Below are 18,531 nucleotides of genomic sequence, written 5' to 3' on the forward strand. Positions count from 1 at the left end.
TTTGTTCCTCTTGCAGTTTAACACGAGCTGGATTAGCCTGTATCACTCAGTTCAAGATACTAATCTTCAGTACTTTAATACTACGGCCTTCTACAAGGTCCTTGCCGCTTATTAATACTAGGCCTAAAATAGCATCCTCTCTCATGGACTGTTTGCTTGAGAAATAGAGTTTCTACGACACTCGAGAACATTTAAGCCCTACCGTTTCCCAGTGGCATCTTCCAGTCTGTGTCTGAGAATTTATAGTTTCCCATAATCACATGATATTCGCTCTTCTACATCTTCCCCATCATTTTTGAAGGTATCTATCTCTGTCCAAGTTTGTAACTTTTTTTTAATTATTTTTTGCTCTCATGTAATTTTCCAATGTAATGCCCTATTATTTTATTTCTTCAAACCATTTTACTAAAATATAGAGTGACTCCATGGTCTTTACCATTATTTCTGTTGTTCTAAGTAGATACCCCTCCAACGACTGTATTCTAAACACTGCGCCTAAGCAGAGGTGTGCAGCTTGTTGCGGCAGCATTGAAACACAACGTTTCAGGCCCTGGTGAAAACATTGCTTATAAAAGGAAATTCCAAACCAGTTAAAGACAAAACATATCTTGCTATAATAACTGTATTAGAAATCTTTAAAATCTTGTAGTCATGATACGGGAAAAGAAAAACCACCAAAGCACTTGAACTGGTAGATATTGCATTAGATCAACGCTTTATCCCTTTGGCTACAGAGAGGCTTATGACATCTTTCAGATGGTATAAGAATTTGTTTTCTCTTTTTGGGGAAGAATACATTAGTATAGCTGCTAGAGCTACAGGCACTGGAATCCTAGTATGTTTTTTCCTTTTCTTTTTTTTTTTTTTTTTAGGGCAAAACAAGAGGACACATATACAACAGCAAAAAGAGTGGCAAAGAAGGAAATTGCAGGTTTGCCTCTGGTAGAAAGTTATTTGCAGCCCTGCTGCTGGAGAAATCCAGGCTGGGTGCAGAGCCCTATCAGCCAGTCCAGCGCTAAGCAATCTTGAACAAGTGATGGGAACATTTAAGACATTGGTCTTAGATCGCCTTTCTGATCGCGGGTTCAGGGTGTCATTTCAAAAGGTGCAGTTGTCTTGACAGCTAAGCCAGCCTCTTACTGGGGACAGCAGCAAAAGGAGGGAGAGAGAGAGGAGGGGAGAGGCAGAAAGGAAAGTGGAGAAGTGGCATGAGGAAAAAAAACCAGCACACAAGGAGGGAATTAGCAGTGCGAGCCAAGCTTCGCATTTTAGGGGGCTGGTGAGGACACAGCCGGAGCTGGAGATGTTTGGTTTTGCAGGTTGGCGTGGGCGTCACAGAGATCCGGGGGATGAGGACCGAAGAGGGTCAGGATGGATTTCGGGACGCGGGGAGATGCTGTAAGCGGCAACTATGACGCAAAGCTTGTCCGTTCAGGATCACGCATCCAACTGTTCCTCCCTAGTGATCCCTCGACAAACAACGTCCAAAAAGGATGGTGACCTCATCCCACTGAAATTAGCCAAACACCACACATTTCTCCGCGTTCAGCTCCGCACATTCCTTACAGCGCCGGCTCTGGGGCTCCCTGACCCACCAGCCCCATGGCTTCACCCGGAGATCCGGAGCCCCCTGTGCGGCAATTCCTCCCACTGACCCCGGCTCCCGATGAGCCTCCCCCTCCACCCCCCCCGGCTCTGTCTGAGCCCTCTCCGGAGCTGGCTGACCCCCCCGGCTCCGGCTGAGCCCCCCCCCGCCCCCGGAGCTTCTGCGCCAGAGCCGCCTCTCCCCCCCCGCCCCCCTCTCAGCAGCCCGGCGACTCGACAAACCGCACAGCTCTGCCCCGCATAAAAAGCGATGGCGCCGGTACCGGCCGGGCATCTGCCCCCACCGGGAGGACACGCCGCGGTACAGGCGGAGCCCGGTACAGCCATTTATTTAACCCGGCCGCCCGGAGCGACAGGTTCTATCGGGTGTCAGCGTCGCCCCCCTTCCCGCTTCCCCTTCTTCCCCCGCCGCCGGAGCGGGACGGGTGCCTCCCGCACCCCCGGGACGCCGGGGAAGGGAACACACCCCCCAGTGACTCGGGGTTGCCACCTACGGTCGGCTGCTCGCCGCTCGCAGCCGGCCCGGGCCCGCCTGAGGCGATCGTCCCCTCCGGGCGGCGAAGGGCTCTGGCTCGCTGCTCTTCTCTGCTCTTTTCCAGACTCTTCTTCCCCTCCCTCCCCTTATTTCCCAGTGGCATTTTTAATTTTATTTTTAAATAAAGGCTAGTCTGTCCGAGGCGACCCTTTGTGCCGGGTCGCTCGCACCTCCCCCGGGGGGCAGAGGGGAAGCCAGCGGCTCTCCGCCCGGTCGACCCCTCTCTCCCGCCGTCCCGCCGCCAATCCCCCGGGCCCTTTCCCTCCTCAGCGCTCCCGCCCTTCTCCCCGGTGCCCCAACGGCCGGGCCGGGCCGCCGCAGCAACGCCCGCCCTCAGGCCGAGCCCCCGCCGCGCCTCGGCACGGCTCCCCCCCGGCCCCGAGCTGGACGCGCCGCCTCGTCACAGCCCACCCCGCGCCCTCCTGCGCCGCTTGCGGGCGCCGGGCGGGACGGGCTCCGTCTGCCCGGGCTCCTTCTCCCGCGGAGCCGGAGCTGGGGAGGGGGGTGTGGGGTGTAACGGCGGCATCAGGTGCAGCCGGGGCAGGCGGGCAGGACAGGCCCGGCCCCCGGCTGCCGCCTGCGCGCTGAGCGGCTTGGGCCAGGCCCGCCCCTCGCTGTGTGTGAGGAGGAGCCGGGAGAGCAGCGGGCTTCGCCGGGGATTTCCAGCCTGAGCGGGCGGGAGAGGAAGTGCGGGGCGGGGGGGGGGGGGTGGGGGGGAGACGGCGCAGAGCGGCAGGGACTTTCCGTCGGGCTGGCGGTCGCCTTCGCCGGGCTCCAGCTGTCGCCCGCCGCCCCGCTCCCCCTCATACGCTCGCAGGTAGGGCGGCCGCGGGGCTTGGCGCGGCGGAGAAGGGGGAAGGCGGCGGGGCGGGGGGAAGGAGCCCTTCACCGCCGCCGTGGCGGCGGCTCCCTCTCAGGGCGCCGGCACCGGCCGGGCTCCCGAGGCAGGGGGACGGGGCTGGGCGGGCGGCAGGAGCCGGAGCTGGCGGGGGGGTGTGTGTGTGTGTGCGCTCGGGGTGCGCGGTGCTGATCCGAGGCATCTGCTAGCAGGCAGGGGCCGAGCCCGCTTCGCCCGCAGCCTGTTGCCGGGACCTTGGCGGCGGCTGGTGGCCGGGGAGAGATCAGCCTCCGGCGGGGGCGGCGTGGACTCTGCCTGCCCGAACGCACTCGCACTCCAGGGCTCTGCAGGTGCCCCCTTTTCACTTACTTATTTCTGCCTCCCCGCTTCCCTTCCCTCCCCCCCCACCCCCGCTCCTTCCCGCTTCTCCCCTCGCCCCGCGCTGTGTGTGTGCGGGGAGGGGAGGGGAGGGGAGGCGAGGGCCAGGCCGGAGCGGAGCCGTGCGGCGGCGGCGGCGCTTGCGGCGTTTTGATGTGTCGTTTGAATGCAGAAGCCTCGCTCCGCTCCTGGCTCCCTCCATATGCGGTGCTGGGGGGGGCGGGCCGACGGCCTTTAAAGGGGCACTGCCGGCAGCCGCCGCGCCTGGCTGCCGAGCGGCGGGGCCCCCCGCAACTTTCCGCCGCCCTCCGCGGTGGCGGTGCCTCTGCCCGGCCGCCCCCTCGCCTCCCCCGCCATGGGGACTTCGGCCGAGGATCCTCTGCCGCCGGTACGGAGCTGGCCCTGATCGCTGCGGAAGGAGTTTTATATATATATATATATATATATATATATATATATGTATGTGTATATATATATTTAATTATTTTTTTTTTATAAAGTCTGCCTGCCTCCAACGGCCTCTGCGCTGTGAGCCCCGGCGTGAGCGGAAAGAAAAGTGTTTTTGTTTTCACGCCATTCATTTTTGTGCGCTGTTCTCGCCGCACCGCGGTTTAATACGTTAAATTAATTACCGCGTTGTAGGTTAGAAAAAAATAACGAGTGTTTAAAAGTTTATACTGAGTCATTCCTCTGCAGATGAACCTATGACTGACTCATAATCTGAGAACTGCAGTGGCTTGTAAAATAGGAAGGTAAGGCATTTACATCTTGATTTATTTGTATCTTCAAGTGTCTTAAGATCTGAATTATCTGCGGAAAAACAAGAGAAATGGTATTAATGCTTAGAGGCGTAATCTCGTGTTCTGCCGATCTGAGCTTGTGTGTGACGTGAAAGACTGTATGTGCACCTCCGTGTGGATCTTTACAGTGCATCAGGACATTTTTCATCTTTTTCTGTGTCTGTAGTAGTAAAATGTGGGAAGTTCCAATGATACGATTTGAAATTTGCAGTCTCCTTGGGTCAGTGACTTCTCTAGCTTGTTGAGATCTAACTGAGCCTTGTATATTGCAATTCATGCGTTTTTTTTATTTGTTCAGTAGAACCGTGTATTTTTCCTTGCGGGTTTGTCCCGTAGAATGCATGTAGCGTTATTGTGCTCTGATCTGAACTTGCATTCATAGATCAAAAAGGAGTTTAGTGTATGATGTGAAGGTGTGCTAGCACTATTTAGCTTAGACAAATGAAATAGTATAATTTTAAATAGTTAGTAAAAATCCGTATTTAAAGTAGCTACTGGCTTGAATAGAAGCTTGGATTTAAAGGCTACGCTGATTGCTAGAGTTACAGCTAAAGAGATCATAATGCATACTGTACGCTGTCCTTTAAAATGAGCCATTTGGTGAAAAGTGTCTATAAATGGCAATCCATACACTGTGTATGGATTACCATAGGTCTAAATGTTGTTTATTGTGATTAGGGAGAGGTTTTTTTTTTTTTAAATGAGAAATACTTGAACATTTGGACTGAATCAGAGTTTTTTATGGCTGGACCGGGAAACCCCTTGTCACAAAGCTTGATAACGGAAACATTGATGTATCATGAGTTTGGCATTGCAAGCAGACGGCACTATGAGATTATAGAAGTTGCTTTGTTCCAACCTGAAAATGGTAGGTGTTTTACTGAAATACGACTTGATGAGAAGCTTCCAATAATAGCTGGATCTACAGTACAGAAAGGTAAAGTGCATTCCATAGCACAGCAAATTAATTCTAATCGAAAGAGGGTGCTGAATGACTCGGTCTTTAGGCTTTCCTGAAGTCCTTCTGCAGTTAAGTTTGATGATACCAATTTTGATACCATTCTTGTATGGATTCAGGAAATTTGATCATTGTGTAAGCTTATTTACTGTTGGTACCTTGGAAAACTGTGTAAGATGGCAGTAGTTAGCATTGGTGACAAAAAATTCTTTATGAAGTCTTACCAGTCGGTGCTAACACAGTTTGTCTTCTAATGATTCCGAGGTCTCGTTGTATTTTAGATCTTTACGTTGTTCTTGTCCATAATGAAAAGTTGAAGTGAGAGAAGAGGAACATGTTTTTTCAATACTGAAGTCCAGCTGTTCTATTAGTAGATATGGCAATGCTAAAAATAAGAAAAGCCAGAAATCTCAATTTTTAACTTTTGTTGTTAAGCCACTGGAACATTGATAAGTAGATGATCATAGTTCTTCTACAGATGAAAAGGCCGTTTAAAAATAGGAATGACTTACATCTACTCCAGTATCCTAAACTGGTTTTATATGAATAGATAGTGCAAGAATAACACGTTTTGATCTCTGATATCTTAGATGATGCAATAACTGGATTTCATTAGTTTTTTTATTATAATAGTGTTTCTTAATTGAAGGTGCTGAATCTTATGATGTCTGAAGACTGCTCATTACACATTGGTTTCAGATGTCTGTGCTCTTGTGCACAGTTCCTTTAAAGAATTGCCAAGGCTTAATTTTTTTTTTTTTTAATATGCCTGTGGGTGGGTACTTTCTGAATACGGTGCTTGTATTTGAAACCTCCTGGCATTTTTGGCGTATGGCTCAGGAACACCAAAAGTGGTGGTAGAGAGTGAAATTGAAGATTTGAAGATGTGGTATGGATGGGGAAAAGAAGCCAAGGGAGGGAGAATTGTGTATCTTTGTGTAACAAAATAAAGGTGTGATTGTCACACAGGAGATTGTGTTGTAGTCACGCCAACTTTTATCGTATACATTTTAACCTGTGGTGATGAAGTGATGACATAGAAACTACAGCAGTGAAGGGCTGGCAAAGAGAATATATCTGGTCTCCTAGCTCTGCCTGCTGGAAGCCCATACCCTCGCAGATGGATAGATTAGAAGTTAGTATATGTTTGTTTAGACAAATTACAAACCCTTCTCTACACCTTTTTTTTTTTTTTCTTTAAGGTAGAAAGAGAAAGGACTAGAGAATTGGGAAGAAAGAGGGGCAACTTACAATGAAGGATTGTTAGGTATCTGCAAAGTAGGAAGAGATGCTCTCTTCTGTGCTAATGGGAATGAAGAGACGAGGAAATAAAGACAAAAGAATACCCCTAGAAAATCAGTGAGATCTTAGAACTTGGGGAGAAAATAAGGCAAAAGATTATTTGGTATTAGAAATTGTGATATATACGTATATATTTATATAGTCTTTGAGGGTGTTTTTCTTCCTGGAGATCTTTTCTACTGGAGCACTGACAGCAAAATATTGTTGCCACTGTGACTTCAATTGCTACTGACTGTTGGCTTTGTAACTAGGCTAACAGGGCGAGTGTCTCTAAAATTATATACAACAACCGTAGGTCACTAATCCTCTCCGCCCCCCCAAAAATGTTAAGCCTTTGATTTCCATGCTGTTGTTCTTCCCTGCTGCGTTACTCTGCATGTATACAGTGTGATTTTAGCAGAATTCCAAGTTCTGCAGTTCATCTAGTCAAGGGCAGCATGGGAAGGGAAGTCTCAAGATGTTTGTGGATGCACAAGTTCAGTGTTGGACATGCGTGATGGCCTCTATCCCTGGCTCCCTCCTTGTACTGAAAATAGGGGTATTGTGTGCTTTGACATCAAGATTGAATTTTGTAAACTGCAGGCATTAGAACTGCAATGGGCTTAGCAGGAATGCTTTAAGTTGGAACGTTCCAGTACTATTTTATATAGTGTCATAAAACAATCATTTATGAAATGGATTTCTCTGATGTATAGAGGAAGTGTTCTGTAGCTTATTTACGATGCTAAAAACTGCTAATAATTCTGTAACATGGCTTAAATGCTCTGAAGTGAATATATCCTTTCACATACAGTATGTGTAGCAAGTGCTTCAGTCAAAAACATTAGTGAAAGAAGTCATGAAACTTCTATTTTACATGCTTTAATGATGACTATATGGAGACTTGTAAGTAGAAAAATTTAACATTTGGAGTAATACTGAACTTTTGTCTGACTTTTTGGTTTCTGCATTAATAAGAAAAACATCTTTTTGTAAATAAAGTAAGATACGTCTACTCAAGACAAGCTCAACATGCTATAAGTATTTACAGCTTTCTTGAGCATCTAGCAAAAAGAGTTATTTTGATTTGGTCTGTCTTGAAAAGCATGTTGCAGATACTACTGGGAGATAAGAAGTGCCTTCCTGGCTGCCACTTCATTCCTGCAAGACTTGACGTCTATCAAGAAAGAGAAAGGTGGTCCATTGAAGATACCAGTGTAAAATCTAGGAGACCTGGGGGCTGGTTTTTTTCATTCCTGCAGATAATATGTACTGTAAGTCATTCAGGACCAAACCAACAAAGGGCTTAGACGTTGCAGTGCTGAGTGATGTGACATCATGTTTGAGTCCCAGGGGCAGAAGGGGGATTCCAGTCCAAGTTTCCTACTTCCCTGGGGAGTATTCTCATCATCAAGCCACAGGCCAGTTAAGAATAGTGTCACTTCCTCCTCTTACAACTCTTCTGCTATACCAGGAATAATCAAAACTCAGTGTGCCTGAGAAACAGGACAAGAGGAAGCATGATGTCTCAGTCAAGTGGTTAGGACAATTCCCAGGATGAGGAAAGACATAGTCTGCTGATGCTTCTTCCACTGCTGTTTTGTTTGGTTTTCTGGTGTGTTTCAGCTTGGATGTTGAATGCTTGCTCAGGTGATCAACCTCGTCAAGACACATGTTCCCTTAGGCATAGAAGGAAGGGGAAGAAAAGAGTACTGGTACTTGGGTGTTGCTAGGGTTAGGTGGTAGCAGACTGGGAGTTCTGAGAATAGCTTTGATGCAGCTAGCAGCTTGTGTGTCTGGCTTCTGGCTCCATATACAGACCGTTTTCTTGGTCTGTAAAATGAGAATTGTGGCCCTTTCCTACAATCTGAGGACCTCAGAAAGGATGAGGTGCTGAGACCCAGTACAAGCGTCATCTGCTGATAAATGAAATGAATTGCAAGTGCTGTGTGGAGGCATCCTGTTCGGTCTCCTCTGCGGTGCTGTGCTGTTCTGCACCGTCAGCATCGTGGGACAGGAAACAGTATTTGCTTTATACTCTGCCATTGTTGCATACAGCAAACGTGTGGTGCCATAGGAAGCTGAGTTGTACATGACAGAATTTGTCAGTGGTAGCTTTTCTGGTGCTTGTACTTGTTCCCACTTTCTGCTTTGGACGTTCTAGAAAAGTAACAATTTTTTCTTGTTCTATAGAACCAGCTTACACGATAAATGTGCCTAAAATAACTTTCTAACAGCAAAGCCTAGCTCATAAACCAAATTTTGGCAATGTGAATGGATTTCATTTTGTAAGCTCATCCATGTACTTGAGAGAGGGAGATAATTAGAACAGTTATTAGAGGTTTTTGTAATGGAGATCTTGTGTTACTGTACCAGTTTGACTGTGCCCTCTCTCTGTCTTTCCACAGAGAGGAACCTTCTGAGAGTAGGTTTCCTTGAGTGTTGTGGCTTCTAACTTAATGACTCGCAGATGTAACTCTTGATTTTGCATAGGAAATATAGCCTTACAATTTTCATTCAACTTGTTCTTGTTTTAATCTCCTTTAAACCACGCCAAGTGACTCTTCTTTCTGCGTTTTATGCTTTTCAGCTACTAATGGAATGCTCTTGTCCATGCTGTGCTTCTCTTCCATCTTAAGTTGTTTGGCCGAACAGTATAAATGCTCTTAATTTCTCAAGCTGGTTCCTCTGATTCTTAGAAGTGGCTTATTTTGAACTGCTTTCAGTCAGATCTCTTGTAATTTGAGAGTTGTTAAGGGATGACTTTTATTCCAAGGTGGTTTCATCCTTGCACTTCAGCAAAGTGGCTGCATTTTCCCCTTTACTTTACTTCCATTTACATCGCTTTTCTCTTGAAATACTTGTTTTCAGGCTTGTACTTACTTTCACACTTCTGGCTAATAATTTTTATCTGCAAATCCACTTTTTTTTGACCTCTCTTTGACTTCTCCTCCAGGTCACTGAAAATGGTCTACAGTGTACCCTGCTGTTATCTGAAGTAGATGTCTTTAAATCTACTCTTGCTCTCTCGTTCCGTCTTTTTCGCCGTCCCCTTTGCTGTTCAGCACAACATCCTTGAGAGAGGAGCATTGTGCTTTTGCCTGGGAATGTTTTTTATTGTTATGACTTTTGCGGTTGAACTTGATTAGGATACCAGTTCTACATTCAATAGGTACCAAAGGTAAAGTGCCTGCGGTTGTAAAATGACATGTTCTCAAAATGCTACCGTTTGGCTGACAGTTTGAGTAGGTGGAAGTTGGATACCTAAATAAATGAAGACATATTTGCCTTAATTTGCATATGCACATCCCTAGCAGTTTTGGAAGCCTTTGATGCAGTAGTATTTTAATTGCCTTCTAAACCTCAGTGTTTTGGGGGGAAAAAAAGACAGGATTTGGGCTAACTTAATTTGAAGTTAATAATACGCAGTATCACTTGAAGTCAGCAGTATCTTCTCTCTCTGTTTTCTGTTAGGAGTTGAATTGTATTTCTATCTACAGAACCTGAGCATGCTATATTTCAGATTAGCAAATATGTCTTACTACTTGCCCATGGTGTCAATGTATAATGGAAATACCAATGGATCCTGTGTTGTAATTTGGCTAGTAGATATTGCTGTTGTGTTGCTCATATGGTTTGGCAGGGTTTTGTTTGGGGTTTTTTTTGTATCTGTGTTCTAGCAAGGTATTTTGACAGTTTTTTGGAGCATGTGCAGAAGAATGCTCTTGGCAATCCCTAGGAAGATAAAACAAGTTTATTGTTATTTGTGTTGTACTTCATCAGCTATTTTTTGGTACCTGGTACCATAAATTTCCCTTATTCCTCTTTCCTTCTTATAAATTCCTGAAAACTTCACTTTCCTTTTGAGAAGGATTATGTAGACATGCAACTTCCAGTATTTGGCTAGTAGATTTTTGAGGGAGTTTTGGGGGATTTACTTGGTTGGTTGTGTGTGGGGTTTTGTTGGTTGATTTTTTTTTTTTGTTTGCCTTTTTTTTTTTTTAAGAAAGATTTACAACAAGCAAATAAGTATCCACCCACTGCATTCTGTATATTTTTTGCTGAGGACATTCTCTCAAAATAAATGAAGAAGAAGCCTGGAATCGTCCTGTTTGTGTAAATAAAGCTGTTAGTACATATAGCCAAAGTATGATGCTGTAATTTTGCCAAATTATTTACCAAGACTTTTGGTGATGTGGTTTGGTTTTTTTTAAATATGAACTCTTAATATATTGGTTGACTGTTCTGAGATGAGATACGGCAGACAGACTTCGAAAGTCCTTTGCGCTGTACGTAAACAGTCATTTATTCCAGAACAAGAGTGTCCATATACTGAGTTAGTTCGAAAAGTTCAAAGTAGTTGAACCCTTTCTTGCAATGTTGTGATTTACTTAAAAAGCAAGGAGGACAGAATGCCGTGAGGAGAAGATACCTACTACTTGTAGATCCATTTTGTACATAACTTCTGGCATGTTTGTTTGCATGAGAAAATGTTAATGAGATAAAGCGGTGGAAGTTGCCAAACGTCATCATGCTACAGGCTTTATTGATGCATACAATAATTTGCTACCTGTCTCCCATAGTATGTTTTGTAGCAGAAGCGCAATCTGAAGATGTCTTGGAATGCTTAACTTTATCTTAGGCAAGTGTAGGTAGTGACTTCTGTTGCTGTGGTTAAGGTCCAGGTTTGTCAATATTCCTTACACTTTAGAGGTACTTCTGTTTTGCTTTCAGAGCGAAAGTTTAAACATACTCAAGGTGGCTGTATTTTTAAGCTGGCATTGCTGCTTCACAGTTACTGCTGTTTTGTTTGTTTGTTTTTAAAAAAAAGTATTTCTAACTAAAATCTTATCTCATGATTATACAAACGTCCTGTTGTACTTAATAAATTTGTATGTGAATGTAATGTCGGGGTTGGGGGGGGGAAGGACTGTCTGATTGTTGCCTATGGAGAAATAATTTGGCTTCTCTTGTAGCTAATCAATTTTTATAGAGTATTAAATAGGCCATGTGTTAAAGTATCAGTTGTTAACACCTCCAAAATAAAATGTTTGTCATGTTAAGAGGAAAAATTAGTGAGCTCTCCATTAGATGGTGCTGCTGGGATTGAAATATGTGTATACCTAATAGAAGCAGGCTTCTACCTAGAACTGTTTTCATGGCTGTATTATTTTTTTGGTTTTGTTTTTAAAAGGACTTATCTTTATTAAAATACTTTCTGAAGGCAGGGATACTTGCGAAGATGTTGGATTTTTTTTTTTTTCCAATTTGAAATGAATAGATAAGATACTAAAAAGACAGGCTGTCTCCATGGGAAGGAGGTATGGAAGGAATAAATCATGCTTTTTGATTTAGATTTTAACAGCTGCCTCTGTTGTGGCTCTCATCTGTCTAAGTGTTGACTCTGTGTTACATTCATGCCCTGCCATCATGTAGATGGGGATACTGCAGTATTAAAGAAATTCAGTGTCAAGAAAGACTTGATTTAAAAATCCAGAAATTGATTAGACTGACCATTACAGCAGTAACACCCTCATGGATCTAGTATTTGAGTTCCTGTCGTCTTGTTGACCCCTGCCCACTAACATTTCTTTTTAAAGAACAGTGTTTTGACTTAAACACATAATGATAGTATGCCTTTGCCTCAGCCCTGACTGTCTAGTGGTTTTTTTAGAAAAACTCAAGGGAGCAAAGATGGTGCCTACACACAGAGGCACTGAGTACCATCTTAAATGCTGTAGGTGATCCCAGATGGTCTCAAGTTGACGCTCCAAAAGTGTGCAATCTTCCAAATGGCCAAACTCTTATTGGCCAGTCCTGCACACGTCTTGGATGTTTTAGGGTATCTAAAATATTACTAAACACCCATGATTGGACATCTGACTCACTCTGCAAAAGTTGGAGTTGATATACCTATTAAATTAAAAAATATGCATTAACAAGCCTATTTGTTAAATGCTTCTTGCTGTTAGGACTCCTCCAAAGATAGCAAGACAAGGTTGCGGAGACCTTTGAATTCTTCCACACCATAGGGCTGTAAATAGAAAAAAGAAAACCTCTCATTTTTATAAGTGGTGTTGGTCAAGAGAGATGGAAGTAGTCAGGTTGGGTTCGTGAAGCCCTCTTCTCATTAGAAGTATGAGAAGTAGAAGTATTTTTAGTGTGATTTAAAGAATCAAGGTAATTGTGACCAGCTAGCAAAAAAGTTTAGTAGCATTAAATAGTGCTGAGCAAGAAAAGTAAGACACAGTCTTTCTTAAGAAATAGAGATTATTACTATTTTTTTTAAGAAGTAACTTAGCGAAAATCCTGAGGTTGGAAAGTTTAAACAATTTTGGATCCAGCAGTGGGAAGCCTAGCTTAACAGACTTGGCATGAGTTTAACAGCTGTTAAAGTGGTGTGCAGCAGCCAGTGAACTTCACGTGTAATTTTCTGTTTTCAAAAAAAGAAATTGAGAAATTTGCAAAAGTCTTTGTTGACTCTCTAACCTTGGCCAGGGTTAAAATGTGTGATTGTCAGGTGCTGTTAATTCCCCAAAATCTATCAGGTTGAAGTAATAGCCAGAGGGATGATTCTCTTTGGTCTTAATCATCCATTTTGGAATAACTCAAATAGGAAAAGTTATCAGTTATGTGATAACTGGAGAAATGGACAAGCTGTTGTGTGAGAGAACTTGGCCATTAGTGTTTTATCAGTTTGCTAATAATAACCTAAAGCTTGCTAATAATAACCCTTGAAGGGGCAATTAAAAAGTAGCGGTTATGATGTCATCCAGCCATACGACTTCACATCAAACATGAACTTGCTATTCCTTAGTTACGTGATTGGCTTGCTAAGTCAGGCCAAAGCCAAAGGTGGAAATGAATCGGGCAGAAAGAACGTTGTGCTTGGTCACCTTGAATAGAGAGCTTTGATTCTAACATTGCCATAGGACAGAGTATAGACAGAAGGGTGGTAGCAATCTGGGCTCTATTAATAGATACTTAAATATCTGCAAAACCTAGCCTTGCTTCTTCCTTCCTACCTTGACTTTCAACTGGTTAGACTACCTTTGTGTTTACAGGCTAAGATGTGGTAATTAACAGAATTTGTCATTGTGTTTCATTGTGCTTAGATTCCAGATCAAGGAATAGCTATTGTTCCTACGGCCAAAATGACATCAACAGCATATCCCGCAGGAATGTTGACCAGAGAGGGTATAGTAAGGGCAGTGAGGGAGGAAGTATTGTAGTGTGTTAAGGATGTGTATCTTTATTTTTAAGTGAAGAAGGTAACAGGGAAAGTTCTAGGGAGTGATAAAAACAGTATTGTGATAGACCCACCAAAAATGGGTGGTGAAACTTATTTCTGTTTTAAAAGAAACAATAAACAAATGAAAAAACAATCAAACATGAGATTTGGTGTAAATGAAGGATTTTATTTGCATGGGTGTCTTTTGATAAAGGAGTATGGGACATGTACTCCTATGTAAGAATTGACTGATGTGCGGGAAAGCTCTCGATAATAAATGTGGATGCTTGTCTTGATTTCATATTGACCAAGAGAGGAACAGGCTGGTTAAGAAGATGGAAGAAGGCAGCTTGTGAAAGATTAACTTGGACTGATAAAATTCAGTATTTCTAGGAAGAACAGTAAAATAGAGAACAGCAAAATAAAGACAATAATGAGAATTCAGAAAAATTGTAGGTAAGATGCCATAGGAAGCATGTTAGAGGCTGAAAGCAATTCGATCAAGTTACCTGCTTTTTAGGGAACAAGCATGGATTATTAATTTTTACTTTTATTATTTTTTTTCTTTCTTTAGCACTGATACAGAGCAACACACCACTTTTGACTAAATCTGTACACTGCTAATGATTTGAACTTTGAGAAGAAATTGTATGAAATTAGGTGACAGTGTTAAAGATGAGTAAGAAAGAATGGCGTAAATGTGTAGAGATAAGATTGGAGTGTTTGAGCCATAAAACAATATCAAACTAATAAGGGAGCTAAAAGGAAAATGAGAGGATGTTTTTCATATGGTCTTGAGCAGTAAAAGGGTATTGTTCCAGTAGCCAATACGGAGGGAAGAGTGACAGAAGTTGATGCCAAGAGAGGTGAAGTAATTAATTCTTCCTTCTCTCGTCTTTAGAAGAACCAACTGATATAATGCATAACCCAATCAGCTGTTAACTCTTTTGCATCCGTTTGGAATAATTGATAGAGGTTAAACACAATTCAAAGGAGTTTTTGTATTTGATCTTGTGATTTGTTTTCTGTGATATGAGTGATGCAAAACTGAGTAATGAAACTTTATTTTCCAGAAAAATTAGAATAAATGTTTTGTTTATAAACATCTGCAAGACAACAGAATGATGGTAAGGGCCGTTAGAAATTTCTCCATACTGTGATGCAGCCAACCGTACCCTGGGCTGTGTCAAAAGGAGTGTGGCCAGCAGATTGAGGGAGATGATTCTGCCCCTCTACTCTGCTCTGGTGAGACCCCACTTGGAGTACTGTGTCCACCTCTGGAGCCCTCAACGTAAGAAGGACATGGGCCTGTTGGAGCCGGTCCAGAGGAGGGCCACAAAGATGAAGAGAGGGCTGGAGAACCTCTCCTATGAGGACAGGCTGAGAGAGTTGGGGTTGTTCATCCTGGAGAAGAGAAGGCTTCAGGGAGACCTTATAGCAGCTTTCCAGTATCTGAAGGGGGCCTACAAGAAAACTGGAGAGGGACTTCTTACAAAGGTGTGTAATGATAGGATGAGGGGTAATGGCTTCAAGCTGGAAGGGGGTGGTTTTATATTAGATATTAGGAAGAAATTTTTCACTCTTAGGCTGGTGAGGTGCTGGAACAGGTTGCCCAGGGAAGTTGTGGATGCCCCATCCCTGGAAGTGTTCAAGGCCAGGCTGGATGGGGCTTTGAGCAGCCTGGTCTGGTGGGAGGTGTCCCTGCCCAGGGCAGGGGGTTGGAACTAGATAATCTTTAAAGGTCCCTTCCAATTTAAACCATTCTATGATTTTATCATAGTTATTTCTATGTCCTGATTAAGGGTCCAGGGGATCGAGGAGAAACAGTCTTGTTTAAAGGACGTGACTGCAAGGGTAGCATGCAATGGATAGGAAAAGTGAGCAGGAAGAAGCAGGTAACTGTCAATTGTCTTGGGTAATATTGCGTAGGCATCTGTTTTGGCTCCTGAGAGAGTTAAAAGTTTCCAATAGTGACTTCAAGGACTGAATAATAGAGGACGAATTTAGTAAGTTTGCAAATAGATACCAAACTGGGACCCCCTGTAAGTATTCTGGAGAACAGAACTCCAGTTCAAAATGAGCAGGCCTTGTTGGGGTCAGCGGCATCAGGTAGCACGTGGCTTGTAAGTTTTCATATGGCCGACATTTTTCTTGCAACCAAGGATGCAGCTTAAATTTCTCTTGTTCTCCTGATTTTAAATATTGAATCCAATTCAAGATGTCATTGAACTTCAAAGTACTTGGCGTACGGCCTCCCGTGTTTTCTTAAATGAAATGCCTGAATCGGATGTTAAGACTAAATGCAATGTGTCAGTCTTGATGATGTTACCAACACTGAAATAAAATTGTGTATTTCCCCCACTCTTAGAGGGGACCCAGAGCTGCAGTGTCCTGGAACTCACTTTGTATCTTGGGAGGTGCTTAATCCACCACTGAACATGAGTTTTATGTTGTATGACGTTGTGAAGTGAACTGTAAAAACTAAAGAGCCATAGTTTTGGCTTTCTTTTTTTTCTCTTTACTACCACAAGCATAGTAAATTCAAGGAAGAGGTGGGAAGGCTAAATAAATACGTACCAATATCTTAATGGCTGTAGTTAGTCACTAGGGCTTAGGCATCAGAGCCTATTGCCAGCTATTCCATACAATAAGTAAAATAAGAACAAGGGCTTTTAGGGAGTGTTTTAATAATACACATTTCTATATAGCCTTATTCCCTGTTAGAGCTCCCTGAGCCTGCGTGATCATGGAATCATAGAATCATTTAGGTTGGAAACGGCCTTTAAAATTATTGATTCCAACTGTAAACCTGACACTGCCAAGTTCACTACTAAGCCATGTCCCTAAATGCGACATCTACACGTCTTCTAAATACCTCCAGTGGTGATGACTCAACTGCTTCCCTGGGCAGCCTGTTCCAATGCTTGATAACCCTTCCGGTGAAGAAATTTTTCCAAATATCCAGTCTAAATCTCCCCTGGCCCAAATTGAGGCTGTTTCCTCTTGTCCTATCGCTTGTTACTTGGGAGAAGAGACTGCCCCCCACCTGGCTACAACCTCCTTTCAGGTAGTTGCAGAGAGTGATAAGGTCTCCCCTCAGCCTCCTTGTCCCCAGGCTGAACAACCCCAGCTCCCTCAGCCGCTCCTCATAAGATTTGTTCTCTAAGAGCCTTCACCAGCTTCGTTGCCTTTCTCTGGACATGCTCCAGCACCTCAATGTCTTTCTTGTTGTGAGGGGCCTAAAACTGAACACAGTATTTGAGGTGGGGCCTCACCAGTGCTGAGTACAGGGGGACGATCACTTCCCTAGTCCTGCTGGCCACACTATTCCTGATACAGCCCAGGATCCTGTTGGCCTTCTTGGCCACCTGGGCACACTGCTGGCTCATATTCAGCCAGCTGTTGACCAGCGCCCCCAGGTCCTTTTCTGCCAGGCAGCTTTCCAGCCACTCTTCCCCAAGCTTGTATCGCTGCATGGGGTTGTTGTGACCCAAGTGCAGGACCTGGCACTTGGCCATGTTGAACCTCGTACCGTTGGCCTCGGTCCAGCCTGTCCAGATCCTTCTGTAGGGCCATCCTACCCTCAAGCAGATCAACACTCGTGTCCAACTTGATGTCACCTGCAACCTTACTGAGGTTGCACTCAATCCCCTTGTCCAGATCATTGATTAAAGATATTAAACACAACTAGCCCCAATGCTGAGCCCTGGGGATCACCACTTGTGACCGGCCGTCAACTGGATTTAACTCCATTCACCAGAACTCTTTGGGCCCGACCTTCCAGCCAGTTTTTTACCCAGCTAAGAGTATGCCTATCCAAGCCATGAGCAGCCAGTTTCCCCAGGAGAATACTGTGGGAAACGGTGTCAAAGGCTGTCTAGGTAGACAGCATCCACAGCCTTTCCCTCATGATTCTCTCCTTAAACTGCTGTTGTTTCTTTGTTCTTTTAGTCTCTACTCATTTTCCTGTAAATAGAAATGTTTTTAAAAAACCTTTAGTGTTTGCTTACGAGTGATTTCTGAGATGCTGTTTCTATACAATCTTTGATGAAACCACCCTATGTATCCAGATGTTCACTGCAAGAATAAAGATGACAGCATACAATGGCTGTAAATTAGTTTAGCTTCCATTGTTCTAAGCTAATGTAGGTTATTAATCTGTTTTCAGTAACTAGGATGAGACTAAGTGGTGACTGGGTCATTCTTTCTGCAGATACTCAAAGTGGTCAGTTGTCTTTGTGACAGTATCTCAGCTTTGCCATGACCGTGGCAGAACTAGTTAGACAGTCCAAATCAACTAACTTTGGAAAAGCAGGCAGAATGAGAATTGATACCACCGGGCTGATGACTTTTCAGGATTATGTTAACTGATAAAACTGACCTACTACCAATACTGGATGAGGCAAAAATGCATTGAGGAAATAGATCTTGGAATGTTACACATTTTAAATGAGTAATACTATTGCCTGCAGTTTGCCCAAATGTAATTGTTTCTGGTAGTTGTCCAAACATAGACGGCTTCAGAGTTGTCTTCAGTCCATACTCAAACTAGATCAGGGGCTGGACTATAGGCTAGAACACAGCTGTTTGTTGCTGCTGCAAGGATTTCTTTTTTTAATCCTTTCTTTGCCTCTCATCTACGTGTTTGTTTGTTTGCTTGTTGTGTTTTTTTTAATTTGCATTGTGCATTTTGTGTTTTGGATTACTGTACTGAGGTCCTTCCCGGAACCGCATGGAGATACGTTGTTAGACAAGAACAACTGAAACCTCTATAGCATTATATTCCTATTGTAATTGAGGAAACTGTTTTTATGGTGTGACCCTAACTTACAACAGTAGCTCTAAGTGTTCAGATGTCTGTAGGGCCATTTTGCAAAACAGCAGATCAAGCTTGCTCCAGCGTGG

The 18,531-nt window shown here is 43.9% G+C and overlaps 1 protein-coding gene across 8 annotated transcripts in view; it reads left to right on the plus strand.

Moving 5' to 3' along the window:
* The first annotated feature begins 2,842 nt into the window (after positions 1 to 2,842).
* TRAF3 (TNF receptor associated factor 3) overlaps positions 2,843 to 18,531 on the plus strand; it is a 75,053-nt gene continuing 59,364 nt past the window's right edge. For 5 of the 8 annotated variants that reach the window (XM_063333098.1, XM_063333099.1, XM_063333100.1 and 2 more), the window contains exons 1-3: positions 2,843 to 2,957; positions 3,191 to 3,328; positions 4,053 to 4,108. The gene's annotated coding sequence lies outside the window, so the exon portion shown is untranslated. Of the gene's footprint in view, positions 2,958 to 3,190; positions 3,329 to 4,052; positions 4,109 to 7,650; positions 7,670 to 18,531 lie in introns of those variants that run through there. The other 3 variants (XM_063333103.1, XM_063333104.1, XM_063333105.1) reach the window with 3 other exon arrangements.

The sequence above is a fragment of the Chroicocephalus ridibundus genome, chromosome 4 (genome assembly GCF_963924245.1).
Source record: "Chroicocephalus ridibundus chromosome 4, bChrRid1.1, whole genome shotgun sequence".
Lineage (NCBI taxonomy): Eukaryota > Metazoa > Chordata > Aves > Charadriiformes > Laridae > Chroicocephalus > Chroicocephalus ridibundus.